Source organism: Pseudophryne corroboree, chromosome 11 (assembly GCF_028390025.1).
Source record: "Pseudophryne corroboree isolate aPseCor3 chromosome 11, aPseCor3.hap2, whole genome shotgun sequence".
Lineage (NCBI taxonomy): Eukaryota > Metazoa > Chordata > Amphibia > Anura > Myobatrachidae > Pseudophryne > Pseudophryne corroboree.
This window is the reverse complement of record NC_086454.1, coordinates 20,404,720-20,422,229: the sequence shown is the minus strand read 5'-3', so window position 1 is coordinate 20,422,229 and position 17,510 is coordinate 20,404,720. Positions and strand designations below refer to the sequence as shown.

Below are 17,510 nucleotides of genomic sequence, written 5' to 3'. Positions count from 1 at the left end.
CCTCCACAGAGATCTATAGCGCTGTGGGGCCCAGTCTGTCCATACTGTAGCTCCTCCACAGAGATCTATAGCGCTGTGTGTCCCAGTCTGTCCATAGCTCCTCTACAGAGATCTATAGCGCTGTGTGGCCCAGTCTGTTCATAGCTCCTCCACAGAGATCTATAGCGCTGTGTGGCCCAGTCTGTCCATAGCTCCTCCACAGAGATCTATAGCGCTGTGTGGCCCAGTCTGTTCATAGCTCCTCCACAGAGATCTATAGCGCTGTGTGACCCAGTCTGTTCATAGCTCCTCCACAGAGATCTATAGCGCTGTGGGGCCCAGTCTGTCCATACTGTAGCTCCTCCACAGAGATCTATAGCGCTGTGTGTCCCAGTCTGTCCATAGCTCCTCCACAGAGATCTATAGCGCTGTGTGGCCCAGTCTGTTCATAGCTCCTCCACAGAGATCTTTAGCGCTGTGTGGCCCAGTCTGTCCATAGCTCCTCCACAGAGATCTATAGCGCTGTGTGGCCCAGTCTGTTAATAGCTCCTCCACAGAGATCTTTAGCGCTGTGTGGCCCAGTCTGTCCATAGCTCCTCCACAGAGATCTATAGTGCTGTGTGGCCAAGTCTGTCCATAGCTTCTCCACAGAGATCTATAGCGCTGTGTGGCCCAGTCTGTTCATAGCTCCTCCACAGAGATCTATAGCGCTGTGTGGCCCAGTCTGTTCATAGCTCCTCCACAGAGATCTATAGCGCTGTGTGGCCCAGTCTGTTCATAGCTCCTCCACAGAGATCTATAGCGCTGTGTGGCCCAGTCTGTTCATAGCTCCTCCACAGAGATCTATAGCGCTGTGTGGCCCAGTCTGTCTATACAGATAGCTCCTCCACAGAGATCTATAGCGCTGTGTGTCCCAGTCTGTCCATAGCTCCTCCACAGAGATCTATAGCGCTGTGTGGCCCAGTCTGTCCATAGCTCCTCCACAGAGATCTATAGCGCTGTGTGGCCCAGTCTGTCCATAGCTCCTCCACAGAGATCTATAGCGCTGTGTGGCCCAGTCTGTCCATAGCTCCTCCACAGAGATCTATAGCGCTGTGTGTCCCAGTCTGTCCATAGCTCCTCCACAGAGATCTATAGCACTGTGTTGCCCAGTCTGTCTATACAGATAGCTTCTCCACAGAGATCTATAGCGCTGTGTGTCCCAGTCTGTCCATAGCTCCTCCACAGAGATCTATAGCACTGTGTTGCCCAGTCTGTCTATACAGATAGCTCCTCCACAGAGATCTATAGTGCTGTGTGGCCCAGTCTGTTCATAGCTCCTCCACAGAGATCTATAGCGCTGTGTGGCCCAGTCTGTCAATACAGATAGCTTCTCCACAGAGATCTATAGCGCTGTGTGTCCCAGTCTGTCCATAGCTCCTCCACAGAGATCTATAGCACTGTGTTGCCCAGTCTGTCTATACAGATAGCTCCTCCACAGAGATCTATAGTGCTGTGTGGCCCAGTCTGTTCATAGCTCCTCCACAGAGATCTATAGCGCTGTGTGGCCCAGTCTGTCTATACAGATAGCTCCTCCACAGAGATCTATAGCACTGTGTTGCCCAGTCTGTCAATACAGATAGCTTCTCCACAGAGATCTATAGCGCTGTGTGTCCCAGTCTGTCCATAGCTCCTCCACAGAGATCTATAGCACTGTGTTGCCCAGTCTGTCTATACAGATAGCTCCTCCACAGAGATCTATAGTGCTGTGTGGCCCAGTCTGTTCATAGCTCCTCCACAGAGATCTATAGCGCTGTGTGGCCCAGTCTGTTCATAGCTCCTCCACAGAGATCTATAGCGCTGTGTGGCCCAGTCTGTCCATAGCTCCTCCACAGAGATCTATAGCGCTGTGTGGCCCAGTCTGTTCATAGCTCCTCCACAGAGATCTATAGCGCTGTGTGGCCCAGTCTGTTCATAGCTCCTCCACAGAGATCTATAGCGCTGTGTGGCCCAGTCTGTTCATAGCTCCTCCACAGAGATCTATAGCGCTGTGTGGCCCAGTCTGTTCATAGCTCCTCCACAGAGATCTATAGCGCTGTGTGGCCCAGTCTGTTCATAGCTCCTCCACAGAGATCTATAGCGCTGTGTGGCCCAGTCTGTCTATACAGATAGCTCCTCCACAGAGATCTATAGCGCTGTGTGTCCCAGTCTGTCCATAGCTCCTCCACAGAGATCTATAGCGCTGTGTGGCCCAGTCTGTCCATAGCTCCTCCACAGAGATCTATAGCGCTGTGTGGCCCAGTCTGTCTATACAGATAGCTCCTCCACAGAGATCTATAGCACTGTGTTGCCCAGTCTGTCAATACAGATAGCTTCTCCACAGAGATCTATAGCGCTGTGTGTCCCAGTCTGTCCATAGCTCCTCCACAGAGATCTATAGCACTGTGTTGCCCAGTCTGTCTATACAGATAGCTCCTCCACAGAGATCTATAGTGCTGTGTGGCCCAGTCTGTTCATAGCTCCTCCACAGAGATCTATAGCGCTGTGTGGCCCAGTCTGTCCATAGCTCCTCCACAGAGATCTATAGCGCTGTGTGGCCCAGTCTGTCTATACAGATAGCTCCTCCACAGAGATCTATAGCACTGTGTTGCCCAGTCTGTCAATACAGATAGCTTCTCCACAGAGATCTATAGCGCTGTGTGTCCCAGTCTGTCCATAGCTCCTCCACAGAGATCTATAGCACTGTGTTGCCCAGTCTGTCTATACAGATAGCTCCTCCACAGAGATCTATAGTGCTGTGTGGCCCAGTCTGTTCATAGCTCCTCCACAGAGATCTATAGCGCTGTGTGGCCCAGTCTGTTCATAGCTCCTCCACAGAGATCTATAGCGCTGTGTGGCCCAGTCTGTCCATAGCTCCTCCACAGAGATCTATAGCGCTGTGTGGCCCAGTCTGTTCATAGCTCCTCCACAGAGATCTATAGCGCTGTGTGGCCCAGTCTGTTCATAGCTCCTCCACAGAGATCTATAGCGCTGTGTGGCCCAGTCTGTCCATAGCTCCTCCACAGAGATCTATAGCGCTGTGTGGCCCAGTCTGTCCATAGCTCCTCCACAGAGATCTATAGCGCTGTGTGGCCCAGTCTGTTCATAGCTCCTCCACAGAGATCTATAGCGCTGTGTGGCCCAGTCTGTCTATACAGATAGCTCCTCCACAGAGATCTATAGCGCTGTGTGGCCCAGTCTGTTCATAGCTTCTCCACAGAGATCTATAGCGCTGTGTGGCCCAGTCTGTCTATACAGATAGCTCCTCCACAGAGATCTATAGCGCTGTGTTGCCCAGTCTGTCTATACAGATAGCTCCTCCACAGAGATCTATAGCGCTGTGTTGCCCAGTCTGTCTATACAGCTAGCTCCTCCACAGAGATCTATAGCGCTGTGTTGCCCAGTCTGTCTATACAGATAACTCCTCCACAGAGATCTATAGCGCTGTGTTGCCCAGTCTGTCTATACAGATAGCTCCTCCACAGAGATCTGTTTAGCTCCTATAAAGAGCAATGGAAATTGCAGTACACATGTTGCACAATCCAGACTCATGTAACGGGGAGTTCCCAAACATGGATAAATACAATCCTGGTAAGGGCCAGAGAAATGTGAGCTGTGGTATCATTTTTGCAATGGTAGAACAATGCTGTGTAGAAGAATGTTGCTCAGTGGAGGGTGCCATATTTCTGTGAAATTCCCCTCAACGGCATACGGTATGTTCAGAAAGTTGACACCAGAATTTGTAACTTTTTTGCTTTTTATTTTTCTACCATTTACCCAATTTTTATTTACCAAGATACCTGAGGCAAATGCAAGCCACTCGTCAGCTATAGCATAAAAACCACTGATAGGTGACATTAATAACATTGATTATCTTGTTACAATGGCACCTGCAAGGGGTGGGATGCAGCAAGTGAACTGTCACTTCTTGAAGTTTAGGAAGAATGGGCGAGTGTATCTGAGCGACTCTGACATGAGCCAAATTGTGATGGGTGGACGACTGGGTCAGAGCATCTCTGAAGCAGCAGGTCTTGTGGGGTGTATCTGGCATGCAGTGGTTAGTAAGGGTGCGGTGTATCTGGCATGCAGTGGTTAGTAAGGGTGCGGTGTATCTGGCATGCAGTGGTTAGTAAGGGTGCAGTGTATCTGGCATGCAGTGGTTAGTAAGGGTGCGGTGTATCTGGCATGCAGTGGTTAGTAAGGGTGCGGTGTATCTGGCATGCAGTGGTTAGTAAGGGTGCGGTGTATCTGGCATGCAGTGGTTAGTAAGGGTGCGGTGTATCTGGCATGCAGTGGTTAGTAAGGGTGCGGTGTATCTGGCATGCAGTGGTTAGTAAGGGTGCGGTGTACCTGGCATGCAGTGGTAAATATGGGTGTGGTGTATCTGGCATGCGGTGGTTAGTAAGGGTGCGGTGTCTCTGGCATGCAGTGTCTAGTATGGGTGTGGTATCTGGCATGCAGTGGTTAGTAAGGGTGCGTTGTATCTGGCATGCAGTGGTTAGTAAGGGTGCGGTGTACCTGGCATGCAGTGGTTAATATGGGTGTGGTGTATCTGGCATGCGGTGTTTAGTAAGGGTGCGGTGTCTCTGGCATGCAGTGTCTAGTATGGGTGTGGTATCTGGCAGGCAGTGGTTAGTAAGGGTGCGGTGTATCTGGCATGCAGTGGTTAGTAAGGGTGCGGTTTATCTGTAATGCAGTGGTTAGTAAGGGTGCGGTGTATCTGGAATGCAGTGGTTAGTAAGGGTGCGGTGTACCTGGCATGCAGTGGTTAGTAAGGGTGCGGTGTATCTGGCATGCAGTGGTTAGTAAGGGTGCAGTGTATCTGGCATGCAGTGGTTAGTAAGGGTGCGGTGTACCTGTCATGCAGTGGTTAGTAAGGCTGCGGTGTACCTGTCATGCAGTGGTTAGCAAGGGTGCGGTGTATCTGGCATGCAGTGGTTAGTAAGGGTGCGGTGTATCTGGCATGCAGTGGTTAGTAAGGGTGCAGTGTATCTGGCATGCAGTGGTTAGTAAGGCTGCGGTGTACCTGTCATGCAGTGGTTAGTAAGGGTGCGGTGTATCTGGCATGCAGTGGTTAGTAAGGGTGCGGTGTATCTGGCATGCAGTGGTTAGTAAGGGTGCTGTGTACCTGTCATGAAGTGGTTAGTAAGGGTGCGGTGTATCTGGCATGCAGTGATTAGTAGGGGTACGGTATATCTGGCATGCAGTGGTTAGTAAGGGTGCGGTGTACCTGGCATGCAGTGGTTAGTAAGGGTGCGGTGTATCTGGCATGCAGTGGTTAGTAAGGGTGCGGTGTATCTGGCATGCAGTGGTTAGTAAGGGTGCGGTGTATCTGGCATGCAGTGATTAGTAGGGGTACGGTATATCTGGCATGCAGTGATTAGTAGGGGTACGGTATATCTGGCATGCAGTGGTTAGTAAGGGTGCGGTGTACCTGGCATGCAGTGGTTAGTAAGGGTGCGGTGTATCTGGCATGCAGTGGTTAGTAAGGGTGCAGTGTATCTGGCATGCAGTGGTTAGTAAGGGTGGGGTGTATCTGGCATGCAGTGGTTAGTAAGGGTGTGCTGTATCTGGCATGCAGTGGTTAGTAAGGGTGCGGTGTATCTGGCACAACATGAACCATTATTGTCATTCTGCAGTTTGCACAATAAAGACGCTATTTGAAGAAAACAATGGCCCTCATTCCGAGTTGTTCGCTCGTTAATTTTTTTGGCTACGGAGGGATTAGTCGCAAACTGCGAATGCGCAATGTGCACAGTGCGCCTGCGCCAAGTAAGCATAGGTGTGCGCAGGGGGGGTGCCTGGTGCGCACAGGCACCCACTAATGTCCGGCACCCCGATCTCACATGCAGGCTGATTACTGTCCCCTCTGCACTGCACCCTGTCAGGACTGTATTACTGACCTGACGCCTGGGTTAATCAAGGGTGGCACTGATATCGGCTTTCAAATTCCCAGCTCCACCTCCATGTACAAAAACAGCGTTATGTGACGTGATTATGTCATGCTGCTCGCACGCCCACCCGCCACATGCCCACCTCTCTCCTTCTATGTTATGCCAACGCCAGCCACTGATGAGGAGCAGCATGCAGCCAGCGTTCCTCTTAGGAAGACAAATTCAATACTGGCAGGAGGTCGGCAGCAGCATTGACACGTCACTCGTTTTTTCCAGCAGCAGCAGTACTAGTCTGCGACTGTCAGTGTCAGTGAGTGACTGACTTGTAAGTAAGCTGTTGTAGCTTGCAGAGGAAAGAGAGGGGGAGCCAGACCAGGCTGAGGAGGAGCAGTATAATTGCAGTGAATGCCATCAGAGGTGTTTGTTTGGTGCACACCACAACATCTGACAATGTATCTGCTTTATTAGGCTTGGTACAAAGGTGGATATTTTATATGCGTTGACCATCAATAGTTGGTGCTAGACATGGCCAAAAGGCGGTGCTAGACACACCCCTCCGACGGTGCACCCCCTAATAAAATGTGCTGCGCACGCCAGTGCAAGTACATTTGCACAAAAGTTTGGTATTTTACTCACGGCGTAACAAGGTTTTTTTATCGTTCTGCTGATCGTAGTGTGATTGACAGGAAGTGGGTGTTTCTGGGCGGAAACTGACCGTTTTCTGGGAGTGTGCGAAAAAACGCAGGCGTGTCAGGGAAAAACGTGGGAGTGGCTGGAGAAACGGGGGAGTGGCTGGCCGAACGCAGGGCGTGTTTGTGACGTCAAACCAGGAACGAAACTGACTGAACTGATCGCAGGTGGTCATTCCGAGTTGATCGCTCGTTATTTTTTTTTCGCAACGGAGCGATTAGTCGCTAATGCGCATGCGCATTGTCCGCAGTGCGACTGCGCCAAGTAAATTTGCTATTAAGTTTGGTATTTTACTCACGACATTACAAGGTTTTTTTCTTCGTTCTGCTGATCGTAGTGTGATTGACAGGAAGTGGGTGTTTCTGGGCGGAAACTGGCCGTTTTATGGGAGTGTGCGGAAAAACGCTGCCGTTTCTGGGAAAAACGCGGGAGTGGCTGGAGAAACGGGGGAGTGACTGGGCGAACGCTGGGTGTGTTTGTGACGTCAAACCAGGATCGAAACTGACTGAACTGATCGCAGTGGCAGAGTAAGTCTGGAGCTACTCAGAAACTGCAAAGAAGTGTCTATTCGCAATTCTGCTAATCTTTCGTTCGCAAATCTACTAAGATAAGATTCACTCCCAGTAGGCGGCGGCTTAGCGTGTGCTTAGTACAGCTCCTCCTGTAAGTGTAAAAGCAATAATTGTGGGACCGCTTTGTGCTCCACAGGGGGTGTTATTCGTATTTTGGGGGGGGGGGGAGGGGGGAGGCATGGGTAAGGGCACCTGCTTCATACCTTGCTCACGGGAAGTGGGTTCCCCCTCCTCAACCGGCGTCATCTTACCAGTGTTATTTGGGAAGATGAAGCCCCACCGGGCCCTCCAGCAGCCCGGCCCTAGCAGACCACAGTGTGCTAGAAGCACCAGAGCAGAGAGCGACCCCCCCGTGCAGAAAAGGGAAACTGCAAGGTTTGTGACAGGTGCAGGGTGCTATTATGAACACTAGGGGTAAATTTACTAAAGCTTCAAAAACAGAGAATTGGTTATGTTGCCCATAGCAACCAATTAAATGATGTCTATCAATTCTCTAATGCCTTTTAGAAAATGATAGACAACCTCTGATTGGTTGCTAAGGCAATATCACCAGTTCTGTTTTAGATTATTTAGTAAATGTACCCCTAGGAAAGTGAATGTTATCAGCTGATCATAGGACAGGCCGACAGCATTCAGAGTGCGGTCCTGCGCCGATCTCGCACACGGGGAGACCAATCAGAGTTGCTATCGGCCAGTATACTGTAGCAGAGGCTGGAACATTTTTCCTAGCTCACCTACCTACTCTCCTGGAGGTTGCGGTATGACTCACCCTAGCGCCTAGCTCTAACAACCCCCGCAGCCTAACCCTAACCCTCCAGGCGGCACCTTACTCTTACTGTCGGCATACTGAAACTGGCGACATTTCCTGGAATGTCCGGTGGACTCCCAAATGTCGGTCACCCTCCCACGTCCAGCTTATTTTGCGTGTGCACTCGGAGGGGCAGAGCCTAGATGACATGATCATTCAGCCCACAATTGCTTCCAAGAAATAGTATGAGGAAGCGTGCTGCACCCCAACACCTGGGCAGCTGCCTGCCCCTTACCACTGCGGGAGGGCCACAGGTAACCTCAGCCAGCAGGACTAGCCTATCTGTAATGGGTGCAAGGTGTGCTGTGTACACGGGCCCCTGGGTCCACACCGCATACCCTGCACCCATTTATTTATACTTACCGCTGCACTGGCAGCCCGGCGCTGGCTGTAGAGCTGCAAATATCACCGTGAAAATGGCAGCAGCGGTAACCCATATACTGATATTTTGTCCCAATGCGCATTCATCATCTGACGTGTCACAAAGGCTTAACAGGGTGCCACTGTGTAGATACACACCCAGCATGGAGCCACTGTCTGCACCAGCCTCACCCTTGGCACTGGGGATCCGACGGAAATCGTCCAGATCTCCGCAAACGTTCGTCCCTGAATAGGACGCAGCTCTGTACAACACACCCACGGGGAAATTAATTCTGTGTGCAAGCACCCTAATGCCACCCCATAACGCCCACCCAGTAACGAATGACAAGCATCCGAGGTGCGCACAGTTCAGATTCATAAGTACTATAAGATGCGTCTACAGCCTGCAACACAGGCGCGCTTTGCTAGAAATCGGTCCACGTCTATGCAACTCAGAATCATTGGCCAAAGGTCGCCATGCAATAGTTCTATCCGCATCTCTCATCTCCCAGGGACTAGCTGCAGGTGTACCTATTGTGTGCTAGAACTTGGTAAATAAAGGTGAGTGCTCACTGTCAGGCGCTGATAATACGGTTTCCAAAAGATGCATCATGTAATAAAACAAATACTAAATAAAAAAGCTATAGTGTAATAATACCATTTGACAAATTCAATATGAACTTTTGTGTTAGAAAAAGGAAAACAGTGCTTTAGAGCCCAACAACAATTCAAATGGATAGATTGGTGGTATAAGAATCTCTTCCCCTGTGGGGGTTCCCTTACCGGAGGCAGCCGTTTAGTAGTCCTATCACTGGGGGGTTATCCTTCCAATTGGACCATAGAATCAGGTAATATTTTTTCTCCTCACCTTTAAATTAAATGTCATTGTTTTTCTCTGAGTTTTAACACCCTTCCCCATATGTACAAAGCTCCGGAGCTTGTACCCCATAGGCAACGTCTTGTCTATGGTCTTCTTTACGCTTGAGAGGGATCCAAAAGGATTCCTGCTGGCAGGGCAGCCACCAGGGGGGGACCTTGGGCACTGGTGTCCCGGGCCCTTACAGAGAGGGGGGCTCACCCTTGGCTCCTACCGCCAATACCTGGAGGGCTGCACCTGGCTATAAAACAACAGTGGACTGATGAGCAGGGAGAACTTCTTAAAACAAGCCTTCCCTGGTCATCTGGTGTGGGCAATGTGGCAGAATCTTTTTTTTTTCGGGGGGGGAGGGGCCCTGTCTGTTTTGTCAGTTCCGGGCCCCACATTTTCTGCTGGCAGCCCTGTCTGCTAGTGTCCCTGTGGCTCGTGCGTTGGCCAAAACATGCACAGGAGGACTCCCAGGACATAAACCCAGAACTATTATCTTCACAATGTACAGCTCTTGTCTAAGGAACTTTCCTTCACAATATTAATTGCAATTGTACATGCATGACATTGCCAGCGATATTAACGCCGATATGTGCCCAATAAGCGGCGGGATGTATCACATCCAAAATGCTATGAGTACTACATCCCGCCCTGAAGCAGGTAAAATATGACCGTAGGGATCACAGCAAGGTTTTGGCCTCTCAAGGTGGCTCGTCCGCCAGAAGCTAGATGTTAGAGTATCAGAAGTGCAGAGGGGTGTCCCACAAAGGTTCTCCCCAATGACCATCTGATCGTCTGGTCGACGGTATGAGGTGGTTCCATGATGACGGCAGGCGTGCCCAGAATCATTTTGAGGCGTTTTGAGATAAAGTTCTATTTCAAAGAGCTTAACCTATTAAAAAATATATAATGTTTTCAATTGACTTAAAGAGTTTCTGTCATTCTATGAGCTCATTGAGATGGTCATTCCGAGTTGTTCGCTCGCTAACAGTTTCAAGTAGCCGTGCAAACGCTATGCCGCTGCCCACTGGGAGTGTATTTTAAGCTTAGCAGAAGTGCGAATGAAAGGATCGCAGCGCGGCGGCACACTTTTTTTGTGCAGTTTTAGAGTAGCTCAAAACCTACTCAGCGCTTGCGATCACTTCAGACTGTTCAATTCCTGTTTTGACGTCACGAACACGCCCTGCGTTCGCCCAGCTACGCCTGCGTTTTTCCTGGCACGCCAGCGTTTTTTCGAACACTCCCTGAAAACGGTCAGTTGACACCCAGAAACGCCCTCTTCCTGTCAATCACTCTGCGGCCAGCAGTACGACTGAAAAGCTTCGCTAGACCCTGTGTGAAACTACATCGTTCATTGCAATTGTACGACGCGCGTGCGCATTACGCCGTTTTTATTTGCCTCATCGCTGCACAGTGAACGAATGCAGCTAGCAATCAACTCGGAATGACCACCTAAATCTGAAGTTTTTCTTAGTTGTGAGAAGCTGGAAAATGATGATTAATAAACCACGGTGCTAAAAGCCGCTATTCCCAGTGAGCTCCACGCCGCCAAACGCATGTTTTGGGCCTTGTGAATCCTAATTACAAATTGCAGCCTATGTGCAAATGAACCGAAAATTAGGCAAAAAAGCGATGTGTTATCTTAATTACACCTTATTCAAAACACTGTTAATTTCTTGTCATGAAGTAACACATTATTTAAATCACGTAAATTCTGTCTTATTCCCAGTCCAGCCTAATATGGGGCTTCCTCGAAACATGAGATAACATGATAGAGGATTTTAGCAGCCGTGCAAACACTATGCCGCCGCCCATTTTTATTTGAAATCCCCCTTTCTACGCATTCAGCGGTAGGCATTGTGTGGCTCCCAGCCTGTGTGAACTACAAGTCCCAGTATGCAATCCACAGGCTGGTAGGGCATACTGAGATGAGTGTTCTATAGCAATACAGGCTGGCTGGATGCCCACGCATGTCCTGGTAACGTAAGATTAGAGAATGGGGCACATTCCAAACATCTCATCTCACGCTGGGAGAGATGTGTCAAGTCTTGGTGAGAGATAAAGTGGAAACATTATCCAAAGTAACCCATCATCCTCTAAGACTTTGCTAGATAAATGACAGAAGCTTATTGGTTGGTTTAGGCAACTTCTCTACTTTATCTCTCTCTTGATACATCTTCCCCCAATTGCTTTATACTTTTTATTTATTTATTGTATTACTGGTTTCCCGTGAGTGAAGCCCTCTCGCAACGATTCTGCAGGACTGTTATTGTGTGCGCAAATTTCATGCTGTATTTCAGCTGTAGGGGGTCCTTCACACCCGATCGCTACTGTGTGTTTCCACGCAGCAGCGATTGGGTCTGAACTGCGCTTGCCAGACAGCCGTCGGCTGCCTTTAGCTAGCGATCGCGTCTGCCTGATTGACAGGCAGATACGGTCGCTGGGCAGGAGGGGAAGGGATGGCGGCATTAAGCCGCCGTTTAGGGGGGCGCGTTCCGGCCAACTCACGCATGGTCGTACTGTGCGGGGGAGGGCCGTGGCGGCTGCGTGACGTCATATGCAGCTGCTGCGACCTTGGCGGCAATGATTAGCTCCCGGCAAGCACGCAGGAGCTGCGCTGGCTGCATTGGCGTTTCTGTAATGGGTGCAGTGTGTGTGGGGGGGGGGGGCCCACACCACAAACACTGCATCCATATCTCTTATGCTTACCTTTCCGGAGTCCATTGCTGACCGTGTGTGGGCCCCCTCCTCTCCCGTAGCCGTCACGCCGCTGCTAGCGCACTGACCACTAGGGACTCTGGCACAGTGCCAGAATCTACAGTGCTCGGAGCGCAAGGAGTGGCGCAACGGCTACGGGAGAGCAGGGGGCCCACACGCGGAGTCTGCACACGGGTCCCCTCCTCTCTAGAGACGCCCCTGGCTGGCTGGGAGCTACTCCTGAAGTACAAAAGCATTGCCGCTGTGCGATGCTTCTGTACTTGTGCGGCAGGGTAGGGCCTGACATGCGGGGCGGACTAGCCCTGTGCTGGGCGTCCCCCCGCATGTCAGGGAAGATGGTCGCACATATACGATCAGGTCTGAATCAGGGCCATAGTTCAAGTAGTTGTGGTGACATAATGAATACATTCGATAGGAGACACTGTTTCCCGGTCACATGAGAATTTCGGGCACCTCAGTTGAATTTAGGGGCTGTAGTTGGATGACGTGAAAAGATGTCTGTTGTGTATATAACGCTATGTAACCCCATGTATATAATGGATAATGTTACAGCAAATGTATCCACAAAGGTAACATGTACCTAGACCAACGGTTCCCAAACCGGATGATAGATAGACAGTGTCTAGTAAGACAGTAAATAGATAGACACCACATGTTAGACAGACATTAGGTCCACAGGGTCAATTGTTCGACATGAAAAAGGTAGACAGTACAAATGGTCGACAGGGTAAAAAAAAGGACGACATGAAAATGGTCAACATAAAAAAGGTAGACAGGTTTTTTTTTAAAGTTTACATGTTTTTGGACTATTTCATACTTTCTCTATCCATGTCGTCATAGAGTTGGTCATAAACCTTGAGCCGAAGCGTGGCGAGCGAAGCGAACCCCACGAGGGGATACCTTTCCACTATTGGGGGTCCCAGATGACAAAACTATCCACACACAACACAAATATGTTTTTAAAAAAAAGTGTCTAAATTTTTGGTGTCGACCAATTTCATGTCGACATTTTGACCCTGTCGACTTTCTGACCCTGTCGATCTAATGTCTGTCTAACATGTTGTGTCTATCTATTGACTGTCTAACTAGACACTGTCTATCTATCATCCCACACTCCCATCCCACCAGTGGAAGGTAAGTATACGTACCTTCCCCATTGCCCCCTAACCCTCCCTCCCCGCAGCCTAATCCTAACCCTCCCCGGTGGTGAGGATGCTTTGGAGAGAGATAAAGTGGGCGGCGATTAAGCACCAGCCAATCAGCTCCTCACTGCCATGTTACAAGCTGGGTTTGAAAAATGACAGTTAGGAGCTGATTCCCTCCAAGGCTTAGTAAATAGACCCCAATGTTTTACCGCAGTGTTATTAATGGTCAGTAATCGTTGTGACAGGTGACCGCAGTGAAGAAGCCAATTCTAATTGTCATTTGTTTTGCATAAAAAAAGAAATCCTAGTAACCCGGCCTGCTGCTAAGAAATTAGAATAAGCAGGAATTCTGTGTTCCCTCCTCGCCTCACCTGCACCTATGTGTAACGTGTCCTCATCTGTTGATAGCAGCAAATAAAACACTGCGCGCTTTGTCAACACAGCACACAAAACGCTGCGGAGTGACTGCGCTCGCGAGGGGGTGGGCCGGGGTCAGAGCTGACAGAACATTTGGGAAACTGTTGCAGAACAATAAGCAAAGTAGGAAAGAAGCAAGATTAACTCTTTCCTGCAAACCGGCATGGACAGGGAAAGCTCGGGGAATATACTTATATTTATTGTTCCTGCTATTTTCCCCGTCACACGTCCCATACTTTAAAAAAAATACTTTCTTTAAAAAATCTTTTTATTGATGGTGATACCATATAGAAGAGTTATATCAGAGGTTAGACAGGGGTGTTCCGACAGCCGATTAAATACCGAAGGTCAGAATCCAGACATACGCATATTGTTCCCCCTTGGTTGGTGGGTCCACTCCACCAACCAAGGGGAGATATAATAGTGTGGTGAACGCAGCAAACCACTGAGTCCGAAGTGTGGCGAGCGCACTCGATGCGCTGCTGTTGGGATTCCGACTTCCGGGAATCTGGCGTCTGTCTCCTGACCGCTGGGATCCTGACCGTTGTGAAATTATACAGAATCCTTCCCCCCATTAACCCTAACCCTACTTTTCCGCAGCCTAAATCTAACCCCCCACCCCCCCTTGCAGCTTAAACTTAACCCTCCCCCGCAGCCTAAACCTAACCCTGCCCGGTAGTAGTGCCTAAACCTAACCCTGCCCGGTAGTAGTGCCTAAACCTAACCCTGCCCGGTAGTAGTGCCTAAACCTAACCCTGCCCAGTAGTAGTGCCTAAACCTAACCCTGCCCGGTAGTAGTGCCTAAACCTAACACACCCCCCCCCCCCCCTTCCCACAGCCTGAACCTAACCCTCCCTCCCCTGCAGCCTAACCCTCCCCAGGGGTGCCTAAACACCCCCCCCCCCACACACACACACACACACACACACACACACACATCTTAACCTTAACCCTCCCGCCGCAACCTAAACCTAAACCCCCCGTGACTTACCTGTCCGCAGCCCCAGCAAAACCTCGTTCAGGATTCTAGCGATCGGGATTCTGGCACCAGGATTGTGATTTTTATTGGGATTCATGGCATTTTGAGCAATGTCGGCATCTCTGCGTCAGTATTTTGACTGCCGGGATCCTAACCGGATCCCCACATAAAGGCGACACATGAAGAAAGCAGTAATTAAAAAGAGCATATTCCTCAACTACTGTTCTAATATTCCTAAACGAACACGTGCGATTCCTATCTCTGGGGTGGGTACCTGAGCGGAACGGGCACATTATGGGCAAACAGGAATAAAAATCAGACATAAGGTTACCAACCCGAACTACGGCGACAAGAGAGAAAACTTAATATTACAGTGAAGGCGTTACAGCCCAGATAGAATACTGGAAATAAAACGTAGACAAAGAGTAAAACAATACGGGAGCAGCTAACAGAAGGGAGGGGATACAGAGCAGAGGGGCGGAAATATCACGCGGCAGGATATTGCAAAGAAGGACTTAAAATGCGATAATTTAGTATCAGTCAGGTGTATTTAGCGTGAAATTACTGATGTTTGCGGATATTTATGTATTTTTTGTAGATCACAAACCTCTGTTTTCTAATTGGGAAAGACATGAAATGCGAAATTTCCGTATGTATCAAATGTCGCATTTTATCGCATTTTCATGTTCTCGCTTATCGCCTGCCTCAGATGGCGTAGAAATAGTTTCCCACTGCCTCTGGCACATGCGCAATGCTTGTACTTAGCATCGCATAACAGGTTTCACAAACTACTCTAAATGTTGATTTTTGATACATTCAACTGATAAAAAATTTTTAACGCATTGCAAAATCCGACGATAATATCAGGTTTGCTATCGGAAAAAAATCACATGGAAATTATACATCCCCCAGTGTATCAGAAATAACTTATTTTGAGTCTCCTTGTTTGCCACTTTGGAGGTAGGGGGTGGGGGGAGCATTTGTCAGTCACTAGGCCCCACCCCCAAATTGCAGTGATTTGTGGGTCTGCGGGGAGGGGGTCAGGCTAAATGACTTGAATGCCCCTAAATGACATTAAGCCCTGCCCTACATACGGCACTACAATTCCCAGTAAAGCTTCTAATCCTGCTCGCGTCACTAGGAATATGCTTCGCTATATAAGAAACTGCTAATAAATAAATATGAAGAGTGTGGGTTGCGGGAGATCTGCCCACCAAATCGGGAGTCTCCCGCCACTTGTGAGTAGTAGGCAAGCATGAGTAAACCAAGTGTTGGAAACGATTTAAACAGCGACCTATGGTCTGACAAGGGACGACTGACTGCAGCGGTGTACGCAAAACAGAAGTTATGCATTATCAAAAACCCGCCATGTTTTGGATTGCAGCGGCTGTGTGCGACATCACGCAGCTGCCGCAGCTCGCCCAGCAAACGGTTCAGACACGCCTGCATTGTCCAGACCATGGCCCCCCCAACACCGCCACGACACCCCCTAAATGCCAAGTTGATGCCGCCTCCCACCCAGCGAACGCCTCTGCCTGTCAATCGGGCAGAGGCGTTCGAACAAGTGACGCTGCTGCGCGTGCGCACACTTCACGGGGCTTTGGCATGCGAACGCGTTCCTTGCTGAATTAGGCTCATAGATAGCTCTGATATTTTTTTTATTTTCTAAGTTATATACAGTAACACCTTGTGCATCTAATGGAATTGCCCTGTATGAGTTGGTAACTCCATACATTTAGTGTGGCACAGTGGCGGAACCACCGCCAGTGCAAGCTGTGCCTTGCACTGGGGCCCGCCACTGTCAAGGGGCTCAAAGCAGCGCGGCATGTAATGAGTCAAACTGACTCATTACATGCCGATGTGTGCTGCGGGCCACCGCCGCCCGCAGCACACAGCCGCCCACCGAGGAGAGGAGCGCAGCGGCCACGGGGGGAAGGAGGAGGGGGAGGAGGGAGCTGCAGCAGCGCTGTGTAATTGGTGGAGGCGCTGCTGCAGCTGTCCCTCTCCTTCACCATAGGCTGTCTTCCGCCGCTGTGATGAGGGAAGCGCATTCCAGCATTCACAGCGGCGGAGGACAGCCTATGGTGAAGGAGAGGGACAGCTGCAGCAGCGCCTCCACCAATTACACGGCGCTGCGGCGGCTCGCGAGTCCCCCTCCCACCTCCTTCTTCTCCCCTGCCCTGGATCTCTGCCAGAAGCTGCTGCACCGAGGAGCCTGACTGCCAGCGGAGACAGTAAGTATAATCTATTCTTTGTTTCTTATTTACTAAGATAAGTGTGCTTGAGTGGCGTGCGAATGCATCTGACGTGTGAAGTTTATAATCTATTCTTTCTTTCTTTCTTTCTTTCTTTCTTTCTTTCTTTCTTTCTTTCTTTCTTTCTTTCTTTCTTTCTTATGTGTAAAAAGGGGGACGCTGTCTGCCATAATGTGTAAAAAGGTGGACGCTGTCTGCCGTAATGTGTAAAAAGGGGAATCTGTCCGCCGTAATGTGTAAAAGGGTCTCTACCTGGTGTAGTGGTGCTACTGTGTGGCGTAATTTGAATAATGGAGACTACTGTGCACCGTTTTATGAATAGGTATTATTTTGTGGCCACACCCCTTCCCCATGAAGCCACGCCCCTATATTTTTGGCGCGCGCCTACGGCGCACACTGCCCCTGTTTTACATAGAGGTGAGGGGGGGGGGGGTATGGGCTCCAATGCCCTATCTTGCACACAGTGCTAAAATGTCTAGTTACGGCACTGTTGCTAGGTATCCATTTCCCTGGCCCTGAGCAGGTCCCCCTCACCAGATCCTCTCCAGGGGTAGGGGCTGGACTTGGATGGGATGAGAGAGGGGGGGCCAAAGCATTTTGTCGCAGCTGTGCCCACCGATCGCTAGTTCCACCACTGGTGTGGCATATGGTGCTCTACTTGGATAGGGAGAAGGTCTGTGGATCTGCATTGTCCTGTCCACCGATTCCACTTTCAGGGCAATATTGATGGTGGCATCAGCAGGTGTGCCCACATTTTTTGCAGGTAATAATAAATGATCTTGGGGGTCACATCCTATGAATGAGGAACGG

The 17,510-nt window shown here is 49.8% G+C and overlaps 1 protein-coding gene across 2 annotated transcripts in view; it reads left to right on the top strand.

Annotated features, from left to right (window-relative positions):
• Nucleotides 1-17,510, top strand: part of PTPN5 (protein tyrosine phosphatase non-receptor type 5) — a 214,417-nt gene that overhangs the window by 92,377 nt on the left and 104,530 nt on the right. The window lies entirely within an intron of this gene.